General features: G+C 43.1%; 1 protein-coding gene and 1 pseudogene across 28 annotated transcripts in view; both read right to left on the minus strand.

The window, feature by feature from the left end:
• Positions 1 to 16,843, minus strand: part of LOC122553369 (neurexin-3) — a 2,038,938-nt gene that overhangs the window by 1,085,423 nt on the left and 936,672 nt on the right. The window lies entirely within an intron of this gene.
• LOC148149347 (uncharacterized) lies at positions 171 to 6,840 on the minus strand (annotated as a pseudogene).

Genomic DNA, 16,843 nt, shown 5'->3' on the forward strand with positions numbered 1-16,843 from the left:
GACTGTGTTCATTAGGTACCCGTTCTGTTTGAATACAATGTGTAGGTGATTTTCCTCTGCTCTTCGTAGTTCCTCTGTGCTGCTGTGTGTGGTGGCTCAATGAAATAATCTTCTAATGCAGCTTTGTTTCTGGATGTTGGGATGATTGCTTCTCTAGTTTGGTATTTGGTTCATATGTGTTGTTTTCCAGTTGACGCTGGTTTAAAGTTCCCCATTGCCTGTCGGTCTTCTGCAACATCTAGGAATGGCAATTTATTGTTGTTTTCCTCCTCTTTAGTGGATTTTATGCCAGTAAGGGCATTATTGATGGTCTTGAAGGTTTCACCTAATTTGTTTCATTTAGTAATGATGAAGGTGTCATCCACGTAGCGGACCCAAAGTTTGGGTTGGATGGTTGGCAGAGCTGTTTGTTCAAGTCTCTGCATTACTGCCTCTGCTAAGAACCCTGATATTGGAGATACCATGGGTGTTCCATTGGTTTTTCCGGGGGTTTTGTTGTTGAAGGTGAAGTGGGTGGTAAGGCATAGGTACACTAGTATGATGATACTGTCCTTGCTGATGAAGTTGATGGTGTTTGGTGTATGTGTCTTTGGTTCTTCTAATAGTGTAGTCAGTGTTTCCTTGGCCAGGTCGATGTTGATGGATGTGAACAGGGTTGTTATGTCAAAGGAGACCATTATTTCATTCTCTTCTATCTTGGTGTCTTTGATCGTCTTCAGGAAATCTTGGATGGAGTGAATGGAGTGGAGTGAGTCTTCGATTAAATGTTTTAGCCTTTGGTGTAGCTCCTTGGTCAATCTGTAAGTTGTTGTTCCGAGTAGTGAGACTGCAGGTCTGAGGGGGGCTCCTGGTTTGTGAATTTTGGGTAATCCGTAGAGGCGTGGTGTGTTGGATTTGTCTGGTTTAATTTATTGGAAGTCGGTCTTATTTATTGCTCCAGATTTCTGAAGTTTTGTGAGTAGGGCTTTGATTCGGTTCTCTCGTTGTGAGGTTGGGTCTATCGCCACTTGGTGGTAAGTGTTGGCATCTGCAAGTAGTGAGTTTGCTTTCTCAAAGTAGTTTCTTTGATTTAAAATGACTGTCAAGCGTCCTTTGTCTGCAAGGGATTGTATTATAGACCCCCCAATAGCCAGAGGGAAATTGAGAAACAAACTTGTAAGGAGATCTCAGCTATCTGTAAAAATAATACGGTAGTTATGGTAGGGGATTTTAACTTTCAAAACATCAACTTGGACTGCCATAGTGTTAAAGGTTTAGATGGAGAGGAAGTTCTTAAGTGTGTACAAGACAATTTGATTCAGTATGTGGATGCACCTACTACAGAAGGTGCAAACCTTGACCTACACTTGGGAAATAAGGCAGGGCAGGTGACTGAGGTGTCAGTGGGGGAGCACTTTGGGGCCAGCGACCATAATTCTATTCGTTTTAAAATGGTGATGGAAAAGGATAGACCAGATCTAAAAGTTTAAGTTCTAAATTGGAGAAAGGCCAATTTTGACGGTATTAGGCAAGAACTTTCGAAAGCTGGAGGCAGATGTTCGCAGGTAAACGGACGGCTGGAAAATGGGAAGCCTTCAGAAATGAGATAACAAGAATCCAGAGAAAGTATATTCCCGTCAGGGTGAAAGGGAAAAGGTGAAAGGAAAGGCTGGTAGGTATAGGGAATGCTGGATGACAAAAGAAATTGAGGGTTTGGTTAAGAAAAAGAAGGAAGCATATGTCAGGTACAGACAGGATAGATTGAGTGAATCCAAAGAAGAGCATAAAGAAAGTAGGAGTATACTTAAGAGGGAAATCAGGAGGGCAAAACGGGGACATGAGATAGCATTGGCAAATACAATTAAGGAGAATCCAAAGGATTTTTACAAATATATTAAGGACAAAAGGGTAACTAAGGAGAGAATGGGGCCCCTCAAAGATCAGCAAGGCGGCCTTTGTGTGGAGCCACAGAAAACGGGGGAGATACTAAATGAATATTTTGCATCAGTACTTACTGTGGAAAAGGATATGGAAGATATAGACAGTAGGGAAATAGATGGTGACATCTTGCAAAATGTCCAGATTACAGAGGAGGAAGTGCTAGATGCCTTGAAACGGTTAAAGGTGGATAAATCAGGTGTAGTCGAGAACTCTGTAGGAAGCTAGAGAAGTGATTGCTGGGCCTCTTGCTGAAATATTTGTATCATCGATAGTCACAGGTGAGGTGCCAGAAGACTGGAGGTTGGCAAACGTGGTGCCACTGTTTAAGAAGGGTGGTAAAGACAAGCCAGGGAACTATAGACGGTGAGCCTGACCTCAGTGGTGGGCAAGATGTTGGAGGGAATCCTGAGGGACAGGATGTACGTGTATTTGGAAAGGCAAGGACTGATTCGCGATAGTCAACATGGCTTTGTGAGTGGGAAATCATGTCTCACAAACTTGATTGAGTTTTTTGAAGAAGTAACAAAGAAGATTGATGAGGGCAGAGTAATAGATGTGATCTATATGGACTTCAGTAAGGCGTTTGGCAAGGTTCGCCATGGGAGACTGATTAGCAAGGTTAGATCTCATGGAATACAGGGATAACTAGCCATTTGGATACAGAACTGGCTCAAAGGTGGAAGACAGAGGATGGTGGTGGAGGGTTGTTTTTCAGACTGGAGGCCTGTGACCAGTGAAGTGTCACAAGGATCGGTGCTGGGCCCTCATTTATATTTAGATTAGATTAGATTACTTACAGTGTGGAAACAGGCCCTTCGGCCCAACAAGTCCACACCGACCCGCCGAAGCGCAACCCACTCAGACCCATTCCCCTACACTTACCCCTTCATCTAACACTATGGGCAATTTAGCATAGCCAATTCACCTAACCGGCACATTTTTGGACTGTGGGAGGAAACCGGAGCACCCAGAGGAAACCCACTCAGACACGGGGAGAATGTGCAAACTCCACACAGTCAGTCGCCTGAGACAGGAAATGAACCCGGGTCTCTGGCGCTGTGAGGCAGAAGTGCTAACCACTGTGCCACCGTGCTGCCCACAATGATTTGGATGCGAGCATAAGAGGTACAGTTAGTAGGTTTGCAGATGACACCAAAATTGGAGGTGTAGTGGACAGCGAAGAGGGTTACCTCAGATTACAACAGCACCAGATGGGCCAATGGGCTGAGAAGTGGCAGATGGAGTTTAATTCAGGTACATGCGAGGTGCTGCATTTTGGGAAAGCAAATCTTAGCAGGACTTATACACTTAATGGTAAGATCCTAGGGAGTGTTGCTGAACAAAGAGACCTAGGAGTGCAGGTTCATAGCTCCTTGAAAGTGGAGTCGCAGGTAGATGGGATAGTGAAGAAGGCGTTTGGTATGCTTTCCTTTATTGGTCAGAGTATTGAGTACAGGAGTTGGGAGGTCATGTTGCAGCTGTACAGGACATTGGTTAGGCCACTGTTGGAATATTTCCTTTTGGAAAGATGTTGTGAAACTTGAAAGAGTTGAGAAAAGATTTACAAGGATGTTGCCAGGATAGGAGGATCTGAGCTACAGGGAGCGGCTGAACAGGCTGGTGCTGTTTTCCCTGGAGAGTCGGAGGCTGATGGGTGACCTTATAGAGGCTTACAAAATTATGAGGGGCATGGATAGGATAAATAGGCAAGTCTTTTCCATGGGGCGGGGGAGTCCAGAACTAGAGATCATAGGTTTAGGGTGAGAAGGGAAAGATATAAAAGAGACCTAAGGGGCAACGTTTTCACGCAGAGGGTGGTACATGTATGGAATGAGCTGTCAGAGAAAGTGGGGGGTGGAGGCTGGTACAATTGCAACATTTAAGAGGCATTTGGATGGGTATATGAATAGGAAGGGTTTGGAGGGATATGGGCCGGGTGCTGGCAAGTGGGACAAGATTGTGTTGGGATATCTGGTTGGCATGGACAGGTTGGACCGAAGGGTCTGTTTCCATGTTATACATCTCTATGACTCTATGATTCTCAGTAGGATAACAATATTTTGCTTTTTTTTTTTGTCTTTCCAGTGCTAAGTAGTCTTTCACAGCCTTGCTAAAAAAAATGTCAGAAATCTAGAGGAATAAATAAGGCCAAGGAGCTACACCAAAGACTAAAACACTCACACCACTCCATGCACTCCCTCCAAGAATTCCTGAAGACTATCAAAGACACCAAGATGGAAGAGGATAAAATAATGGTCTTCTCTGACGTAACAGCTCTGTTTACATTCATCAACCTGGCCAAAGAAACACTGACTTTTAGAAGAACCAAAGACACATACAACCAGACACCACCAACGTCATCAGCAAAGACAACATCATCAAGCTAGTGGACCTTTGCCTTATCACTCACTTCATGTTCAAAAACAAAACCTCCAGGCAAACCAAGGGAACACCCATGGGATCTCCGATATCAGGGCTCTTAGCTGAGGCAGTAATGCAGAGACTTGAACAAACAGCTCTGCCAACCATCCAACCCAAGCTTTGGATCCACTGCGTGGATGACACCTTTGCAATACTAAATGAAACAAATTAGGTAAAACCTTCAAGACCATCAATAATACCCTTACTAGCATAAAATTCACTAAAGAGGAGGAAAACAACAACAAACTGCTGTTCCTGGCGAACAGCCAATGGGGAACTTCAAACCAGCATCTACAGGAAAACAACACATACAGACCAAATACCGAACTACAGAAGCAATCATCCCAGCTGCATTAGAACATTATTTCAATGAGTCACCACACACTGCAGCACAGAGGAACTACGAAGAGCAGAGGAAAATCACCTACACAGTGTATTCAAAAAGAACAGGTATCCAATGAACACAGTCCGCTGATTTCTCAGCAATAAACCCAAACAAGCGTCCAGAAACCCTAGCCACTCTCCCTACATTAAAGACATCTAGGAAATGACTGCCAGACTACTCAGATCCCTTGGCATCATAATAGCCCACAAACCTACCAAGACACTAAAACAGCAGCTAATGAACTTGAAAGACGGTAAGGTATTAAAGTATAAGGCCAAAAGGAGGTATATGGAGTGAGGGCACAAATCAGCCATGATCCCATTGAAAAGCAGAACAAGCTTTATAGGCTGAATGGCCTACTCCTGTAGCTGTGTTCTATGAGATGGATGCATAGGAACCTCAAAGCACTTTATTATTGTTGATCTAGTGCTGACTGAGCAGGCTGTATAGCAGCAGAGACACAGAGGCTCACAAGTCTCTCAATGACGTTCGCCCTATTTTCTTCACCAGTGAGTCACTGGTCCTTTGAAGCTCAGCTCCTGCTATTCCTGCCTGAACCATCAATATTTAAACTTGGGTGAGTCAAACAGTGCGTGGCTGGCACCTCCCCTCTACATCTGCAGCCTGAATTCTCCATTCCCCAGTCTGCCAGCTGGTGCATTTAAATTACACACAGCAACTCCTAACAGAATTTCTCTTGCTCCACATCCTCTCGGCCATCGTTGAAGGCACTCAGGCAAGTGGAGGAGGCCATTGAAAAGCTGGACACGGGATCCTGGGCTTTATAAGGAGAGGTGGGCTACCTGTTTCCCACCGTAAATATCTGGCTGAGCCTGTCTCCCCATGGAGAGACAACAGGCTTTTCTTATTGATGAGGGAAACATAGAAGGTAGGAGCATGTGGAGACCAATCAGTCCCTTGAGCCTGTTATTCAATACCATCATGGTTAATCGTCCAACTCAGTCCTCTTTTTCTCACATTCTACCCTTGCCCATTGGTCCCTTTAACCCTAAGAACCAAATCTAATTCCTATTTGAAAACATTCAATGTTTTGTCCTCAACTGTTTTCTGTGGCAGAGAATTCCACGGGCTCACCACTCTCTCGGTGAAGACATTTCTCCTCATCTTGGACCGAAGTGGACTGCCCCATACTCTTAGACTGTAGGCCCTGGTTCTGAATCCTCAGTTATCAGGTACATCCTTTCTGGATCTCCCCTGCTAGAATCTTAAAGATTTCTATAAGTTTCTCCCCCTCATTCTTCCAAACTCCAGTGACTCCTAATCAAACCAGTCTCCTTTCACACATCAGTTCTGTCAGCCCAGGAATCAGTCTGGTAAATGTTCTGTCTATGATCAGAAGACCCCTCCTCAGAAAAAAAGAGCCCTAAACTGCAAACAATAATTCAGGTATGGTCTCACCAAGTCCTTGTGCAGTTGATGAGGGACGACCCCAGTCCTTTTTCATTAGGGCGTCATAGCTGATGGCCAACCAGAGGCCAGCAAAGAAGAGCAGGCAAGGGCCCCGATGTCCTAGATAATATGTACTGCTAAAAAGACATCACAAAAAGGTTTATCTGGTCATTTTCACATGGCTGTGTGTGTAAGTTGCTTTGCACAAATTGAATGCTGTGGTTCAGTAATGATGGAACCCCACAAGTCCTTCACGAATATTAAATTATTTTGGAACATCCTGAAAGGCTGTATACAAATGCAAGTACTTTCACTTTATTTCTTTCAGAATTGCTGTTGAACTCCCATGTGTGACAAGTCCCACACCAACAATTTTCTGGGACTTACCATTGGCAGACATATAACTGGACAGGATACATTAATACAATGGCTACAATGGCAGGGGAGAGGCTGGGACATCTGCAGTGAGTAAATCTTCTCTACAACGTAAGCAGTATCAATAAGACACATGCCATGATTATGATGAAGCATGCTCCATTTGGCCGGATGAGCCATGAGGAGACTTAAAATCATCTAGGACAAAGAAACCCATCCATCACTTTAATTCCCTCCATCACCGATGCACCGTTGCAATAAATGTGTCCAAGCTATTATGCAGCAACTCACTAAAGCTCCTTCAGCATCACCTTTTCAAACAACAGCATTTTACGTCCTGGAAGGATAAGGGCAGAAGATGCATGGGAACATCACCTACAAGTTCCCCCCTAAGTCATTCACCAGCCTGACTGAGAAATACAACATCGCTCTTTCATTGTGACTGGGCCAACACCTGGAACTTTTTGCTGTGGAAATACTTTCACCACATCAATTGCAACCTTTCAAGAGATCAGGTCACCATCACCTTCTCAAGAGGATTTATAAATTGCAATAAATGCTAGCCTTACCATTGATGCCAAATCCAGTCCATAGAACACAGAAGAATGGTCTCACTTAGTTCATGTTCCAAAGATTTTCTGACAAGCATGGAACCAAATGCCAGCAAGAGTCAATGTATTCAGCAGAAGATGGTAGGGGACAGCGGACACCTCCTGTACTTACACAGAGCAAAATAATGCATGACACATTTACAAAAACGATCAGGTTTTGGCATGTTGCAGATAAGGGAAATTGAAATAGTTCTGTCCAATATGATCACATTCAAAAAAATTCCCTTTGTCTACCATTTAAGTGAAAGCCTAAACGTACTTCAAACAAATGGAATGAACAGAGTTGGGAAAACAGCAGGAAAATGATTTTCCACCTGTGATCATTACTAACATTTCACTGTGTGATTTCAGCCACTTCAGTTGTTCCATTTGCTGAATGCGCTGGCCTTTGAGAAAAATCCAAAAGCAAATATTCCCAGATTCATTGTCAAAACTGCTGCCAGGTGTAAACTAACATACAGGGTGGGACAGTAGCTTTGGCATCGAGAGACTTAATTGGGAGCACGTGGAGGTTATTTGCGATGCTGAAGAGAGCAAACAAATTTCCTTTATTGCCAGCCACCTGATCCTCCAAGCAACACTGTGGAGTCTTCATTATACACAATGGAGGGAACAGCCATCTGACAGCCCATCAACTGGATAGAACTTACAAACATACAAATCAGAAACAGGAGTGGGCCCTCGAGTCTCTTCCACCATTCACTGCTGATGCTATTATTCCACGTATTTCCATTAACTTTTCACCCCCTTCCCTTATCAAGAACCTACCTACGTCTGCTCTACAAATATACAAGGACTTGGTCTTTAAAGGACAATAGTCCCAAAAACTCACCACCCTATGAGATAAAACAATTCTCCTGAATTCTGTCTTTAACAGGCAACCCTGTATTGTTAGCCAGAAACATCTAGAGTCATAGAGATGTACAGCATGGGAACAGACCCTTCGGTCCAACCCATCCATGCTGACCAGATATCCCAACCCAATCTAGTCCGACCTGCCAGCACCTGACCCATATCCCTCCAAACCCTTCCTATTCATATACCCATCCAAATGCTTCTTAAATGTTGCAATTATACCAGCCTCTACCACTTCCTCTGGCAGGTCATTCCATACACGTACCACACTCTGCATGAAAAAGTTGCCCCTTAGGTCTCTTTTATATCTTTCCTCTCTCACCCCAAATCTATGTCCTCTAGTTCTGGACTCACCCACCCCAGGGAAAAGACTTTGTCTATTTATCCTATCCATGCCCCTCATAATTTTGTAAACCTCTATAAAGTCACCCTCATTCTCTGATGCTCCAGGGAAAACAGCCCCAGCCTGTTCAGTCTCTCCCTATAGCTCAAATCCTCCAAGCCTGGCAACAGCCTTGTAGATCTTTTCTGAACCCTTTCAAGTTTCACAACATCTTTCTGATAGAAAAGAGACCAGAATTGCATGCAATATTCCAAAAGTGGCCTAACCAATGTCCTGTTCAGCCATAACATGACCTCCCTACCCCTGTACTCAATACTCTGACCAATGAAGGAAAGCATACCAAACGCCTTCTTCACTATCCTATTTACCTATGACTCCACTTTTAAGGAGCTATGAACCTGCACTCCAAGGTCTCTTTGTTCAGCAACACGCCCTAGGATCTTACCATTAAGTGTATAAGTCCTGCTAAGACTTGCTATTCCAAAATGCAGCACCTCGCATTTATCTGAATTAAACTCCATCTGCCACTTCTCAGCCCATTGGCCCATCTGATCAAGATGTAATCTGTAATCTGAGGTAACCTTCTTTGCTGTCCATACACCTCCAATTTTGGTGTCATCTGCAAACTTACTAACTGTACCTCTTATGCTCGCATCCAAATCATTTATGTAAATGACAAAAAGTAGAGGGCCCAGCACCGATCCTTGTGGCACTCCACTGGTCACAGGCCTCCAGTCTGAAAAACAACCTCCACCACCACCCTCTGTCTTCTAGCTTTGAACTCTAGTTCTACATAAAATTAAACATCCTTTCCACATGCACCATATATCCCTTCAGGATTTTACATGTTTTACACAAGTCATCTAAGCTCCAGCAGATACAAGTCTAGTCTTTCTGACCTATCCTCATAGGACAATCTGCTCATTAATCTGGCAAACCTTCTCTGAACTGTTTCCAAAGTATTTACATCTTACCTTAAACACGGAGGCCAATATTGGTCCCATATCACAGTAGACAGTATGCAGTCTCACTAATACCCTCCAAGCAACACTGTGGAGTCTGCAGATTACACAATGGAATGAACAGCCATCTGAGAGCCCATCACACTGGATAGAACTTACAAATATACAAATCAGAAATCCTGAAGCATAATCTTCCTTCAATTACCCTTGCAATGAATGACAATATTCTAAAAGCTATTCTAATTAGTTGCTGTGCCTGCACTCTAACCTTTTGTGATTCATACACCAGGATGCCCAGATCCCTCTGCATGTCAAAGCTCTGCAGTTTCTCACCATGTAGATAACACACTTCCTTTTTATTCTTCTTATAAAAGTGAACAATTTCACATTTTCCCAAATAATTCGAAAGATTGCCCATTCACTTCAGCCATCTATTCTATATTCCTTTGTAGCTTTTCTCTTCCGGTCCTTTTTGTGTCCCTTCATCAAAGTTATTAATAAAAATTACAAAATTCTGATTCCCCAGTCCCGATTCCTGCAACATAGCACTTGTTACAGCTTGCAAACCAGAAAATGACACATTTAAGACTACTCTCTGCTTCCTGTTGGCCACTTTAATCTTCTATGCACACCAAAATGTTTACCCCTACAACAGTAGTTGAAGTTTCCACAATAAGCTTTGATGCAATATCTGATGAACAGCCTTCTGGAAATCCAAGCACAACACAGCCATGTTTATACACAGTACTTTTGACTTTGACAAATAACTCCACTAAATTGGCTCAGCATGATTTCCCTTTCACAATCGTGTACCTGTTTGCTTTGAATTCATAACATCGCCAATAAAACCAGCATCTTCTAAAATCTTCCCAATAACAGATGTTAGGCTAATCAGCCAAAAGATTCCAACATTCTGTCTCCTTCCTTCTTGAATAAAGGAGTTACATTCTCTATTTTCCATTGGAACTTTCCCAAAATCCAGGGAAATTTGGAAAATTACGTCAACTATCTCACTTATCCGAACCAGAGGACACAGCTTAAAAATACGGGGTAGACCATTTAGGACAGAGATGAGGAGAAACTTCTTCACCCAGAGAGTGGTGGCTGTGCGGAATGCTCTGCCCCAGAGGGCAGTGGAGGCCCAGTCTCTGGATTCATTTAAGAAAGAGTTGGATAGAGCTCTCAAGGATTGTGGAATCAAGGGTTATGGAGATAAGGCAGGAACAGGATACTGATTAAGGATGATCAGCCACGATCATATTGAATGGTGGTGCAGGCTCGAAGGGCAGAATGGCCTACTCCTGCACCTAGTGTCTATTGTCTATAACCAATTCTTTTCCAACTTAGGGATGAAGTCTATCAGGACTCAGACACAGGTCATACTGCAGTTCCAATAGGTCTTCCTTGATACTGATGTGAGAACACAAATTTTTAGGATGTAACTGAATTGAAATATAAAATAATTCTGAGAAGACCTGACCGGATGTGTGTCAAAAGCATGTTTTCCCTTGTGGGTGGATCTAGAAATAGGGTTAATAGATTAAGAATCAGACAGTGCCCATGTAAAAGAGATGTGGAGGTACTGGTGTTGGATTGTGATGAACAAAGTCAGAAGTCACACGACACCAAGTTATAGTCCAACAGGTTTATTTGAAACCGTAAGCTTTCAAAGTGCTGCTCCTTCATCGCCAGATGAAGGATGCTCCGAAGCTTGTGATTTTAAATAAACCTGTTGGACTATAAACTGATGTTGTATGACTTCTGACCATTTAAAACAGAGATAAGGAAACATTTTTTTCTGTCAGAGGGTTGAGAGTCTTTGGACTCAAAATGCAGTGGATGCAAAATCTCTAAATATTTTTTAAGACAGATGGTTTCTTAATGACCCAGGGGATGAAAGATCATTGGTGATTTGCTGGAATGTGGCGATGAATCATATCAGAACTTGGAGCAGGAGGGGAGGTCATTCAGCACCTCAAGCCTGCTCTACTAATTTACACGCTCATGGCTGACCTCATCTTGACCTCAATTCCACTTTCCTGCTTGCTCCCCATAACCCATCAACTTGTTATCAATTAGCAACAAAAGGTGAAATACGAACATATAGCATCAGTTGAGAGAGATCTGGACCTATATTCATCAATTCAAATGGCGTAAAATAATATTGGTTGGTTCATTATGGATACAGAATCGAAAAGTGCGGCACTGGAAAAGCACAGCAGGTCAGGCAGCATCCGATGAGCAGGAGAATCAACATTTCAGGCATAAGCCCTTCATTAGGAGTGAGGCTTATGCCCGAAATGTTGATTCTCCTGCTCCTCGGATGCTGCCTGACCTGCTGTGCTTTTCCAGTGACATACTTTGCGACTCTGACCTCCAGCGCCTGCAGCCCTCACTTTCTCTCACTACGGATACAGTCATTCTCACTTTGCACGAACAGTGATTTGCCTCTGACCAACATTACTGGCCATGTTCTAGAACAGTAAAAGAACGGTCACCACAGTTTCAGCCCCAAATACTGTGCAAGGCATTCAAAGTTGAGAGTGACGGCAGAATTGGAATGGAGTGTTAGTAGGGCAATGACTTTGAATGGTCAATATCTCAGAGCAATGTCTCTCAATTGAAAGGACGAAACAAGGTTTCAGGATTGCAATGGAAGGTCAAAATATTTAAAACAAAAATATGAATCAGTGCTTTAAAAGAGTGCAGTAATCAGCACAAGCCATTACACAGAGCAACTTCAAGTCATCGAGAATGAAATACAATTTTCTACCTTGCATGTTTGCCTTGATTAACTCAACTTTGTGAGCAAAAAAAAAGAAGCAGAAGAATAGCAGGGGTTAGTTAAGTAGCTGGCAGTGGTGTCAATAAAAGCAACTAATCACAATGTTTGGAAAAGAAATGCATGCAGCATTAATATATCAATGTCATAAGCAAGCACATTTAAAACTGACGTCCTATTGCTCGGGAAAATGGTTTTACCATAGCCCACCTTACTGCTGACTTACCGTGCATTGAGACATTTGCCAAATTTTGCTTAACAGTATCACAGTAAAAGTGAAGATGCTGATCTCCTGAGCAAGTCTCAGTAATCACAAATCACTTGCCCAACTCAGCTTCTAGCAAAGCTAATACATTCAGTATTTGGTTTTCATTGGAGCAGAAACAAAAGCCATATTAAGAAAGATGTTGCACACCAGTTAAACATGATGTGAAAAAGCATGCTACACTCACAAATTCCATGTGACTTTTTAATTATTGCACCTTAAAAGTATTTTATGAAGGTATGGTGTATGCCTGTGAAGGCACGGGGATTTTGTAATTTTGCCATTGTACAGAGCCCTGGTGAGACTATACCTTTTGTTTTCCTTTATTCATTCACAGGATGCGGTCATTGCTGGCTCGGCAACATTTATTGCCCATCCCTAATTGCCCACCAGAGCTTTATGAATTCTCATTAGCACATCGCTGCTTTTACGTTCCAACCCTCTTGAAATAAATGACAACATTACATTTGCTTTCTTAACCACGGACTCAACCTGCAAGTCAACCTTTAGAGAATCCAGGGCGAGCACTCCCTTTGTACTTTGGCTTTATGAATTTTCTTACCGTTTAGAAAGTTTTCCATGCCTGTATCCTTAATTAGGTAAAAACAAGGACTGCAGATGCTGAAAACCAGATTCTAGATTAGAGTAGTGCTGGAAAAGCACAGCAGGTCAGGCAGCATCCGAGTAGCAGGGAAATTGACGTTTCGGGCAAAAGCCCTTCATCAGGAATGATACAGGGCTTTTGCCTGAAACGTCGATTTCCCTGCTCCATGGATGCTGCCTGAACTGCTGTGCTTTTCCAGCACCACTCTAATCTAGAATCTGTATTCTTTTTTCCAAAGTACAAGACCTCGCATTTGCTCACATTGAATTTCATCAGCCATTTCCTGGACCACTCTCCTAAACTCTCCCAGAGGACAATTAAGAGTCAATCACATTGCAAATGTGGTCAGGAATCGCATTAGGCCAGACCAGGTAAGGATGGCAGATTCCTTCCTTAAGTGGTCATCATTAGACTCTTAATTCCAGGTATTTATTGAGTCTAAATTCCACCCTCTGCCATGATGGGATTCAAACCCAGGTCCCCAGAACATTATCTGGGACTCTGGGTTAACAATTCAGCAATAATACTACTAGGGCCATCGGTACAAAGTTAGGTTAACAGGCAGGTAGTTCTGAGGAGGTGGGGAGGCTGCACAAAGATTTAGACAGTTTAGGAGAGTGGCCCAGGAAATGGCTGATGAAATTCAATGTGAGCAAACCCGAGGTCTTGCACTTTAGAATTAAGAATACAGGCATGGACTACTTTCTAAATGATGAGAAAATGCATAAAGCCAAAGTACAAAGGGATCTGGGAGTACTAGTACAGGATTCTCTAAAGGTTAACTTGCAGGTTGAGTCCGTGGTTAAGAAAGCAAATGTAATGTTGTCATTTATTTCAAGAGGGTTGGAATGTAAAAGCAGTGATTTGCTAATGAGAATTCATAAAGCTCTGGTGGAGCCCCATTTAGAATATTGTGACCAATTCTGGGCCCCACACCTCAGGAAGGACATAATGCTACTGGAGCGAGTCCAGCGGAGATTCACACCGGTGATCCGTGGAATGGTATGCCTAACATATGATGAACGGCTGTGGATCCTGGGATTGTATTCATTCGAGTTTAGAAGGTTATGGGGACATTTAATAGAAACTTACAAGATAATGCATGGCTTAGAAAGGGTGGACGCTGGGAATTTGTTTCCGTCAGGTGGGGATATTAGGACCCGTGGGCACAGCCTTAGAATTAGAGGGGGTCAATTTAAAACAGAAACGAGGAGACATTTCTTTAGCCAGAGAGTGGCGGGCCTGTGGAATTCATTGCCACGGAGTGCAGTGAAGGCCGGGGCGTTAAATGTCTTCAAGGCAGAGATTGGTAAATTCTTAATCTCGCAAGGAATTAAGGGCTACAGGGAGAGTGCGGGGTAAGTCGCGTTGAAATGCCCATCAGCTATGATTGAATGGCGGAGTGGACTCACTGGGCCGAATGGCCTTACTTCCATTCCTATGTCATATGGTCTTATGGCTCTGCAGTAGCATGTGCAGTTTTGGTCTCTGTACCTGATGAGGGAGTGCAACAAAGACTTTTTCCTGGGATGGTAGGACTGACATATGAAGAGAGATCGGAATGGTTAGGACTATATTCACTGGAGTTTAGAAGAATGATGAGCTTTCTCATAGAAACTTATCAAACTGTAACAGGACTAATCGTGATAAATGCAGAAAGGGTTTGTCTAATGACTGGAAGTTGAAAACCAGGGCACACTGTCTAAGGATATGGGGTAGGCCATTTAGGAGTGAGATGTGGAGAAATGTCTTCATGCAGAGAGTGGTGATCCTGTGGAATTCTCTGCCACAGAAACAAGTTGAACCAAAAACATTGAATGTTGTCAAGAAGGAGTTAGATATAGTTCTTAGAGCCAAAGGGATCAAAGGATATGGGGAGAAGGTTGGTACAGGGTACTAAGATGAATGGTCGACCATGATCATATTGAATGGTGGAGCAGGCTCGATGGACTGAATGGCCTACTCCTGCTTCTAGTTTCTATGTTTCTATGAACTGTTGCATGAAAACAAAACTAATGGGTGTCTTAAAGAATCCATGTGACCACATAGTCCATTCATATACTGTAATGGAACAACATACAAGACTCAATCGAACTATGGGGAGTAATGGAAAATGGTAGTTCAGAGCAATATTTGATAAGAAAAACCATTACCTATCACATCATGAATCTGGTGCAAAATCAAAAGGCATTTAGGATAAGGAATATTTATTACAATGCAAATGGCTGATTTTACTTTTGGAAACCAAACATCTGGCCAATCTTTACACTTGATACCCATGTCCCTCCTTGACCTCCTTCCTCTCATATTTCCCACAAGGTATGCCTAATGTCTAATAACCATTTGACCTTCTGCCCAAGACTGCAAGAAATTACGGAGAGTTTCGAACGCAGGTCAGTCTATCATGAAAACCAGTCTTCCATCCACTCACTCCATCTACACTTCCTGCTGCCTGGGGAAAGCAGCCAATATCATCAAAGACCTCTCCCACCCCGTCTTACTCTCTTCCACCCTCTTCCATCAGGCAGAAGATACAAACATTTGAAAACTCGTACCAACAGACTTAAGAACAGCTTCTTCCCTGCTGTTATCAGACTTTCGAACTGACCTCTCCTTTATTAGAGTTGATCTTTCTCTGCACCTTCTCTGTAGCTGTAACACTTTATTGTGCATTCTGTTCTATTATCCTGATGTACTTAAGTAGGGTATGATATGTCTGGTTAGCACGCCAAACAATACTTATAACTGTATTGTGGTACATGTGACAATAATAAATCAAATTTTAAAAAAGTCACTTGCTCTGGAACGCTGTTTTATTTACCAGATGCAATCATTCATTGGTACAGTACAGTCATTCCATCCACTGTGAGTGTTCTAGTTTCTTGAAGGACCTGCCTGTTAGTTAGTTTCACCCTTCTGCTCTCTCCTGCTTAGTCCTGCAAATACTCCATCTTCAACTCTTCATTCAATTCCTTTACAAAAGTAATCAATGATATACCATGCACTGCTTTTCAGGCAGCCCATTTGGGATCACAAGAACTTGTTGTGCAAGGCTACCGATTGTGCTCTTTGTCCCACCTTGCTAATTCTCTTCCTTTGTTCCCTGAAGATGCTGAATCCTCCCTGGCTTCATGGATGCTTGGATCACTCAAATGCTATTCTTCCCTTTCTCAGAGTAAGGGCACCGTGTCTAATTAAAGCACCCTTATAATCATTGCTGCTGAGATTAGTTAGTCCATGAGCAGTGAGTAAACCCATGGAATCTTCTTCAGAAAGCATCAGAGAAGCAGGTCTGGCAGCATCTGTGGAGAGAGAAGCAGAGCTAACTTTTTTCGGGACGGGTAATAAATGCTGGTCAGCCAGTGACACCCATGTCCCACGAGTGAATTAAAAAAATTGCAAAAGGAATCTTCTGTGGAAGAATTGGACTCAGAAAGTTAAGTCTGTTCCACAGATGCTCCCAGATTTGCTCAGTTCCTCTGCCACCATTTGTATTTCAGATCTCCAGGACCTGCACTGCTTTTCTTTACCTTGGGATCTTCCTGTTCCGTGTAGTACCATGACACTGACAGTGAGTTTACCTATCCAGCCATTGACAGGAGCAATTAGTGGTCTTTAGATAGTCAATGATTCCCGTCTCGGAGAAGGCGAACTTAGTGAACTAACTGCTTGAATCATAAAGTGGGCGGCACGGTGGCACAGTGGTTAGCACTGCTGCCTCACAGCGCCAGAGATCCGGGTTCAATTCCCACCTCAGGCGACTGACTGTGTGGAGTTTGCACACTCTCCCCGTGTCTGCGTGGGTTTCCTCCGGGTGCTCCGGTTTCCTCCCACAGTCCAAAGATGTGCAGGTTAGGTGAATTGGCCATGCTAAATTGCCCGTAGTGTTAGGTAAGGGGTAAATGTAGGG

The sequence above is a fragment of the Chiloscyllium plagiosum genome, unplaced genomic scaffold (genome assembly GCF_037043375.1).
Source record: "Chiloscyllium plagiosum isolate Xiang-an unplaced genomic scaffold, Cpla_swu_hap1 HiC_scaffold_8, whole genome shotgun sequence".
Taxonomy (NCBI): domain Eukaryota; kingdom Metazoa; phylum Chordata; class Chondrichthyes; order Orectolobiformes; family Hemiscylliidae; genus Chiloscyllium; species Chiloscyllium plagiosum.